This window comes from Salvelinus fontinalis, chromosome 7 (genome assembly GCF_029448725.1).
Source record: "Salvelinus fontinalis isolate EN_2023a chromosome 7, ASM2944872v1, whole genome shotgun sequence".
NCBI classification, from domain to species: domain Eukaryota; kingdom Metazoa; phylum Chordata; class Actinopteri; order Salmoniformes; family Salmonidae; genus Salvelinus; species Salvelinus fontinalis.
Window position 1 is genome coordinate 15,984,513 of NC_074671.1, and position 8,480 is coordinate 15,992,992.

Sequence of the window (8,480 nt, forward strand, 5' to 3'; positions counted from 1 at the left end):
GTTTCATGCATGTTAACATTACAATCCTCCTCTCTAAGTTTGCTTTATTCACTGCTTTAGCACACTCTGCCAACACGGATGTCCTAACCGTGTCTGAATCCTGGCGTAGGAAGACCACCAAAACCCCTGAAATTTCCATCCCTAACTACAACATCTTCTGACAAGATAGAACTGCCAAAGGGGCGGAGTTGCAATCTACTGCAGAGATAGCCTGAAGAGGTCTGACTTACTATCTAGGTCTGTGCCCAAACAATTTGAGCCTCTACTTTAAAAAAATCCACCTTTCCAGAAACAAGTCTCTCACCGTTGTCGCTTGCTACAGACCACCTTCTGCCCCCAGCTGTGCCCTGGAAACCATATGTGAATTGATTGCCCCCCCATCTATCTACAGAGCTTGTGCTGTTAGGTGACCTAAACAGGGACATGCTTAACACCACAGACATCTTACAATCTAAGTTTGATGCCCTCAATCTCACACAAATTATCAATGAACCTACCAGGTACAACCCCAAATCCGTAAACACGGCCACCCTCATAGATATCATCCTAACCAACCTGTCCTCCAAATACACCAATGCTGTCTTCAACTAGGATCTCAGCGATCACTGCCTCATTGCCTGTGTCTGTTATGGGTCTGCGGTCAAACGACCACCCCTCATCACTGTCAAACGCTCCATAAAACACTTCAGTGAGCAGGCCTTTCTAATTGACCTAGCCCGGGTATCCTGGAAGGATATTGACCTCATCCCGTCAGTAGAGGATGCCTGGTGATTCTTTAAAAGTGCCTTCCTCACCATCTTAAATAAGCATGCCCCATTCAAAAAAAATTGAACCAGGAACAGATATAGCCCTTGGTTTACTCCAGACCCGACTCCCCTTGACCAGCACAAAAACATCCTTTGGCATACTGCATTAGCATCGAATAACCCACGCGATATGCAACTTTTCAGGGAAGTTAGGAACTAATATACACAGGCAATTAGAAAAGAAAAGGCTAGCTTTTTCAAACAGAAATTTGCATTCTGTAGCACAAACTCCAAAAAGTTCTGGGACACGGCAAAGTCCATGGAGAATAAGAGCACCTCCTCTCAGCTGCCCTGAGGCTAGAAAACTCTGTCACCACCGATAAATCCACTATAATTGATCATTTCAATAAGCATTTTTCTACAGCTGGCCATGCTTTCCACCTGGCTACCCCTACCCCGGTCAACAGCCCTGTACCCCCCACAGCAACTTGCCCAAGCCTCCCCATTTCTCCTTCACCCAAATCCAGATAGCTGATGTTCTGAAAGAGCTGCAAAATCTGGACCCATTTCAGCCGGGCTAGACAATCTGGACACTCTAAAATTATCCGCTGAAATTGTTGCAACCCCTATTACTAGCCTGTTCAACCTCGTTCGTATCGTCTGAGATCCCCAAAGATTGGAAAGCTGCCGCGGTCATCCCCCTCTTCAAAGGGGGGACACTCTAGACACAAACTGCTACAGACCTATATCTATCATACCGTGCCTTTCTAAGGTCTTCGAAAGCCAAGTTAACAAACAGATTACCGACCATTTCAAATCCCACCGTACCTTCTCCGCTATGCAATCTGGTTTCCGAGCTGGTCATGGGTGCACCTCAGCCACGCTCAAAGTCCTAAACTATATCATAACCGCCATCGATAAGAGAATACTGTGCAGCTCTATTCATCAATCACCACATTCTTATCGGCAGACTTTCTCAAATGACTGCCTCGCCTGGTTCACCAACTACTTCTCTGATAGAGTTCAGTGTCAAATCAGAGGGCCTGTTGTCTGGACCTCTGGCAGTCTCTATGGGGATGCCACAGGGTTCAATTCTCGGGCCGACTCTTCTCTGTATACATCAATGATGTCGCTCTTGCTGCTGGTGATTCTCTGATCCACCTCTATGCAGACGACACCATTCTGTATACTTCTGGCCCTTCTTTGGACACTGTTAACTAACCTCCAGAAGAGCGCCAATGCCATACAACTCTCTTTCCGTGGCCTCCAACTGCTCTTAAATTCAAGTAAAACTAAATGCATGCTCTTCAACCGATCGCTGCCCACACCTGCCCGCCCGTCCAGTATCACTACTCTGGACGGTTCTGACTTAGGTATTTGTAGTTGTCCACATATTCTAGGTGTCTGGTTAGACTAAACTCTCCTTCCAGACTCAAATTAAGCATCTCCAATCCAAAATTAAATCTAGAATTGGCTTCCTGTATCGCAACAAAGCATCCTTCACTCATGCCGCAAATATACCCTCGTAAAACTGACTATCCTACCGATCCTTGACTTCGGCGATGTAATTTACAAAATAGCCTCCAACACTCTACTCTGCCAACTGGATGTAGTCTATCACAGTGCCATCCGTTTTGTCACCAAAGCCCCATATACCACTGCGACCTCTATGCTCTCGTTGGCTGGCCCTCGCTTCATATTCATCACCAAACCCACTGGCTCCAGTTCATCTACAAGTCTTTGCTAGGTAAAGCCCCGCCTTATCTCAGTTCACTGGTCACCATAGCAGCACCCACCAGTAGCACGCGCTCCAGCCAGTATATTTCACTGGTCACCTCCAAAGCCAATTCCTCCTTTGGCCGCCTTTCCTTCCAGTTCTCTGCTGCCAATGACTGGAACTCACTGGAGCTCACTGCACCTGTACATAGCGTATCTGTAAATAGCCCATCCAACTACCTCATCCCCATACTGTTAGTTATTTTACTCCTTTGCACCCCAGTATCTCTACTTGTACATTCATCTTCTGCACATTATCACTCCAGTGTTTAATTGCTATATTGTAATTATCTCGCCACTATGGCCTACTTATTGCCTTACCGCCCTCATCCTACCTCATTTGCACACATTGTATATAGACTTTTTCCTATTGTATTATTGACTATGTTTGTTTATTCCATGTGTAACTGTGTCGCACTGCTTTGCTTTATCTTGGCCAGGTCGGTGTTGTAAATGAGAACTTGTTCTCAACTAACCTACCTGATTAAATAAAGGTAAAATAAAATAAAACATTTTTAAAAATTGGTTTTAATATTGTACATCAAGCTTGGGCCCAACTAGTCAAGCAGTATGTTAAGTATCATAGCATTGAAGTACATGTCAATGATCAGTCAGGAAGTGTCAATTGATCAGTCAGGAAGTTAAAGCTTGGTCGCAAATGGGTCTTACAAATGGACAATGACCCCAAGCATACTTCCAAAGTTCTGGCAAAATGGCTTAAGGACAACAAAGTCAAGGTATTGGAGTGGCCATCACAAAGCCCTGACCTCAATCCTGTAGAAAATTTGTGGGCAGAACTGAAAAATCGTGTACGAGCAAGGAGGCCTACAAACCTGACTCCGTTACACCAGCTCTGTCAGGAGGAATGGGCCAAAATTCACCCAACTTATTGTGGGAAGCTTGTGGAAGGCTACCCGAAACGTTTGACCCAATTTATTTAAAGGCATTGCTACCAAATACTAATTGAGTGTATGTAAACGTCTGACCCACTGGGAATGTGATGAAAGAAATAAAAGCTGAAATAAATCATTCTCTCTACTATTATTTTGACATTTCACATTCTTAAAATGAAGTGGTGATCCTAACTGACCTAAAACAGGGAATTTTTACTAGGATGAAAATGTCAGGAACTGTGAAACTGAATTTAAATGTATTTGGCTAAGGTGCATGTAAACTTCAGACTTCAACTGTATATATATACACAGTACCAGTCAAAAGTTTGCACACCTACTCATTCAAGGGTTTTCTTTATTTTTACTATTTTCTACATGGTAGAATAATAGTGACGACATCAAAACTATGAAATAACACATCGAATCATGCAGTAACCAAAAAAGTGTACAACAAATCAAAATACATTTTAGGTTGTTCAAAGTAGCCACCCTTTGCCTTGATGACAGCTTTGCACACTCTTGGCATTCTCTCAACCAGCGTCACCTGGAATGCTTTTCCAACAGTCTTGAAGGAGTTCCCACATATGCTGAACACTTGTTGGCTGCTTTTCCTGCACTCTGCGGTCCAACTCATCCCAAAGCATCTCAATTGGGTTGAGGTCAGGTGATTGTGGAGGCCAGGTCAGATGATGCAGCACTGCATCACTCTCCTTCTTGGTCAAATAGCCCTTACACAGCCTGGAGGTGTGTGTTGGGTCATTGTCTTGTTGAAAAATAACTGATATTCCCACTAAGCGCAAACCAGATGGGATGGCGTATCGCTGCAGAATGCTGTGTTAGCCATGCTGGTTAAATAAATCACAGTGTCACAAGCAAAGCACCCCGACACCTTCACACCTCCTCCTCCATGCTTCACTGTAGGAACCACACATGCGGAAATCATCCATTCACCTACTCTGCGTCTCACAAAGACACGGCGGTTGGAACCAAAAATAAAACATTTGATCTCATCAGACCAAAGGACAGATTTCCACCAGTCTATTGTCCATTGCTTGTGTTTCAAGTCTCTTCTTCTTATTGGTGTCCTTTAGAAGTAGTTTCTTTGCAGCAATTCGACCATGAATGCCTGATTTATGCAGTCTCCTCTGAACAGTTGATGTTGAGATGTGTCTGTTACTTGAACTCTGTGAAGCATTTATTTGGGCAGGCAATTACTGAGGCTGGTAACTCTAATGAACTTATCCTCTGCAGCAGAGGTAACTCTGGGTCTTCCTTTCCTGTGGCGGTCCTCATGAGAGCCAGTATCATCATAGTGCTTGATGGTATTTGCAAATGCACTTGAAGAAACTTTAGAAGTTCTTGAAATGTTCCACATTGACTGACCTTCATGTCTTAAAGTAATGATGGACTGTCTTTTCTCTTTGCTTATTTGAGCTGTTCTTTTCATAATATGGACTTGGTCTTTTACCAAATAGGGCTATCTTCTGTATACCACCCCTACCTTGTCACAGCACAATTGCTTGGCTCAAACGCATTAAGAAGGAAAGAAATTCCACACATTATATTTCAACATTTTTACTACTTGGTTCCATATGTGTTATTTCATAGTTTTGATGTCTTCAATATTATTATACAATGTAGAAAATAGACAAAATATAGAAAAACCCTTGAATGAGTAGGTGTGTCCAAACTTTTCACTGTATATCCATTGCCTCTTGAAGAATATAGCTGATGAATGCCTCATGAGCTTAGTTCAACTGTCACATTCCATGAGAACCCAAAATATAAGCTTGTTTTACTCCAATGTTTGTAAACATTGGAAATGTAAACAAACACTGTATAGCCCCATAACATGGTTGAAACAATAATGTTGATATCAGTGATGGTCAGTCCTTGCATCCATAGTGCTCTCTATTAATCTGAGAGTGGTTACATTTCTGCAGGCCCATCCCTTAGCTTTTTACCCAAAAAACAGAGGCGGGGCGACCATTTTGTTATTGTGGATTTGCCCTTTAAACAGCTGCATATTATCAAGATTTCAAAGTGTCACAAACAAAAAGGTTAACAATAGGCCTATAGTAAATGCAGCATATTGCATTCATTTTTCATATGTAAATAGCACTTTTCAGTAGTGCTCAAAGCATGCCATGCCATGAGCGCAGAATTAATTTTTCCCCTTGACTCAAAGAGCACAATCAGTCCTCCATGACAATGAAATCATAAACAACAGAGTAGGGCTGGCTAATAAGTCCTTAGTTTTGGGGTTATGCTCAGGTAAAACAATTTGGCTGAATGTGTTTATCATACTTTCTTGTTGTTTTTCTGTTTGATGGAAACAGTTTGAGAGTTCTAACTACATTCCAACTCTAATGGTTTTATGTAGTTGAGTTTTCATGTTTTGAGTGTTGTATTGTAGTAGGCCTAACCCTCAATCTTTTTGTGTGAATTTGTATTTGCATTTATTAAGGATCCCCATTAGCTGTTGCCAAGGCAGCAGCTACTCTTCCTGGGGTCCTGCAACATTAAGACAATTATATACAATTTTAAATATTACATGACATTACATTTCATAACACTTTACCCAATACATTTATCATGTGTATTTGTGTCTGTGTCTCTTCCCAGTCCCCGCTGTTCCTTAAGGTGTATTTTTTATCTGTTTTTTAAATCAAATTTTACTGTTTGCATGAGTTACTTGATGTGGAATAGAGTTCCATGTAGTCATGGCTCTATGTAGTACTGTGCGCCTCCCATAGTCTGTTATGGACTTGGGGACTGCGAAGAGACCTCTGATGGCATGTCTTGTGCGGTATGAATGGGTGTCCGAGCTGTGTGCCAGTAGTTCAAATAGACAGCTTGTTGCATTCAACATGTCAATACCTCTCACAAATACAACTAGTGATGAAGTCAATCTCTCCTCCACTTTGAGCAAGGAGGGATTAAAGTTAGCTCTCTTTGTACATCCAAGGGCCACCCGTGCTGCCCTGTTCTGAGCCAATTGCAATTTTCCTAAGTCCTTCCTGGTAAGTCGTGTGACACCTAACCACACGACTGAACAGTAGTCCTGAACAGTAGTCCAGGTGCGATAACTTGGGCGTGTAGGACCTGCCTTGTTGATAGTACTGTTAAAAATACAGAGGATCACTTTATTATGGACAGACTTCTCCCCATCCTAGCTACTGTTGTATCAATATGTTTTGACCATGACAGTTTACAATCCATGGTTACTCTAAGCAGTTTAGTCTCCTGAACTTGCTCAATTTCTACATTATTCATTACAAGATTAAGTTGAGGTTTAGGATTTAGGGAATGATTTGTCCTAAATACAATGCTTTTAGTCTCTGAAATATTTAGGACTAACTTATTCCTTGCCTCCCATTCTGAAGCGAACTGCAACTCTTTGTTAATTGTTGCAGTCATTTCAGTCACTGTGGTAGCTGACGTGTATAGTGTTGAGTCATGCGCATACATGGCTGTACTCAAAACCAGTGGCATGTCTTCAATAAAGATTTTTAAAAGTAAGGGGCGTAGAACGCTGCCCTGTGGAATTCATGATTCTACCGGGATTTTGTTGGAAAAGCTTCCATTAAAGAACACCCTTTGTGTTCTGTTAGACAGGTAACTTTTATTCCACAATATAGCAGGGGGTGTAAAGCCAAAACACATGCGTTTCTTCAGCAACAGACTATGATCGATTATGTCAAAAGCCGCACGGAAGTCTAACAAAACAGCCCCCACAATCTTTTTATCATCAATTCCTCTCAGCCAATCATCAGTCATTTGTGTAAGTGCCGTGCTTGTTAAATGTCCTTCCGTATAAGCGTGCTGAAAGTCTGTTGTCAATTTGATTACGCTGAAATAACATTGTATCTGGTCAAACACAATTTTTTCAAAAAGTTTACTAAGGGTTGGTAACAAGCTGATTGGTCAGCTATTTGTGCCAGTAAAGAGGGCTTTACTATTCTTAGGTAGGGAAATAACTTTTGATTCCCTCCAGGCCTAAGGGCACACACTTTCTAGTAGGCTTAAATTGAAGATATGGCAAATAGGAGTGGGAATATCGTCCTCTATTATCCTCAGTAATTTTCCATCCAAGTTGTCAGACCCCCGGTGGTTTACCATTGTTGATAGACAACAATCATTTTTTCATCTCTTCCACACTTACTTTACGGAATTCAAAATTAAAATGCTTGTCTTTCATAATTTGGTCAGATATACTCGGATGTGTAGTGTCAGCGTTTGCTGCTGGCATGTCATGTCTAAGTTTGCTAATCTTGCCAATTAACAAATCATTAAAGTAGTGGGTTTTGTGATGAATAAGCCATCTGATTCAATGAATGATGGTGCGGAGTTTGCATTTTAGCCCAACATTTCATTTAAGGTGCTCCAAAGATTTTTACTATCATTCATTATGTCATTTATTTTTGTATCATAGTGTAGCTTCTGTTTATTCAGTTTAGTCACATGATTTCTCAATTTGCAGTATGTTTGCCAAACAGTTGTGCAACCAGACCTATATTTTGCCTCATCCCTCTCAACCATACAATTTTTCAATTCCTCATCAATCCATGGGGATTTAACCGTTTTTACAGTAATGTTCTTAATGGGTGCATGCTTATTAGTAACTGGGATAAGCAATTTCATAAATGTGTCAAGTGCAGCGTCTGGTTGCTTGTCATTACACACCACGGACCAACAAATATTCTTTACATCAACAACATAGGAATCACTACAAAACGTATTGTATGACTTCTTCATTAGGCCCAGCCTTTGGAACTTTGGTTTTCCTAGATATGGCTACTATATTGTGACCACTACATCCGATGGATTTGGATACTGCTTTCAAACTACTTTCTGCAGCATTACTAAAGATGTGATCAATGCATGTTGATGATTTAATTCCTGGGCTGTTTGTAACTACCCTGATAGGTTGATTGATAACCTGAACCAGGTTGCAGGCACTAGCTACAGTTTGAAGCTTTCTTTTGAGTGGGCAGCCTGATGAAAGCCAGTCAATATTTAAATGACCCAGAAAATATACATCTATTGATATCATATACATTAT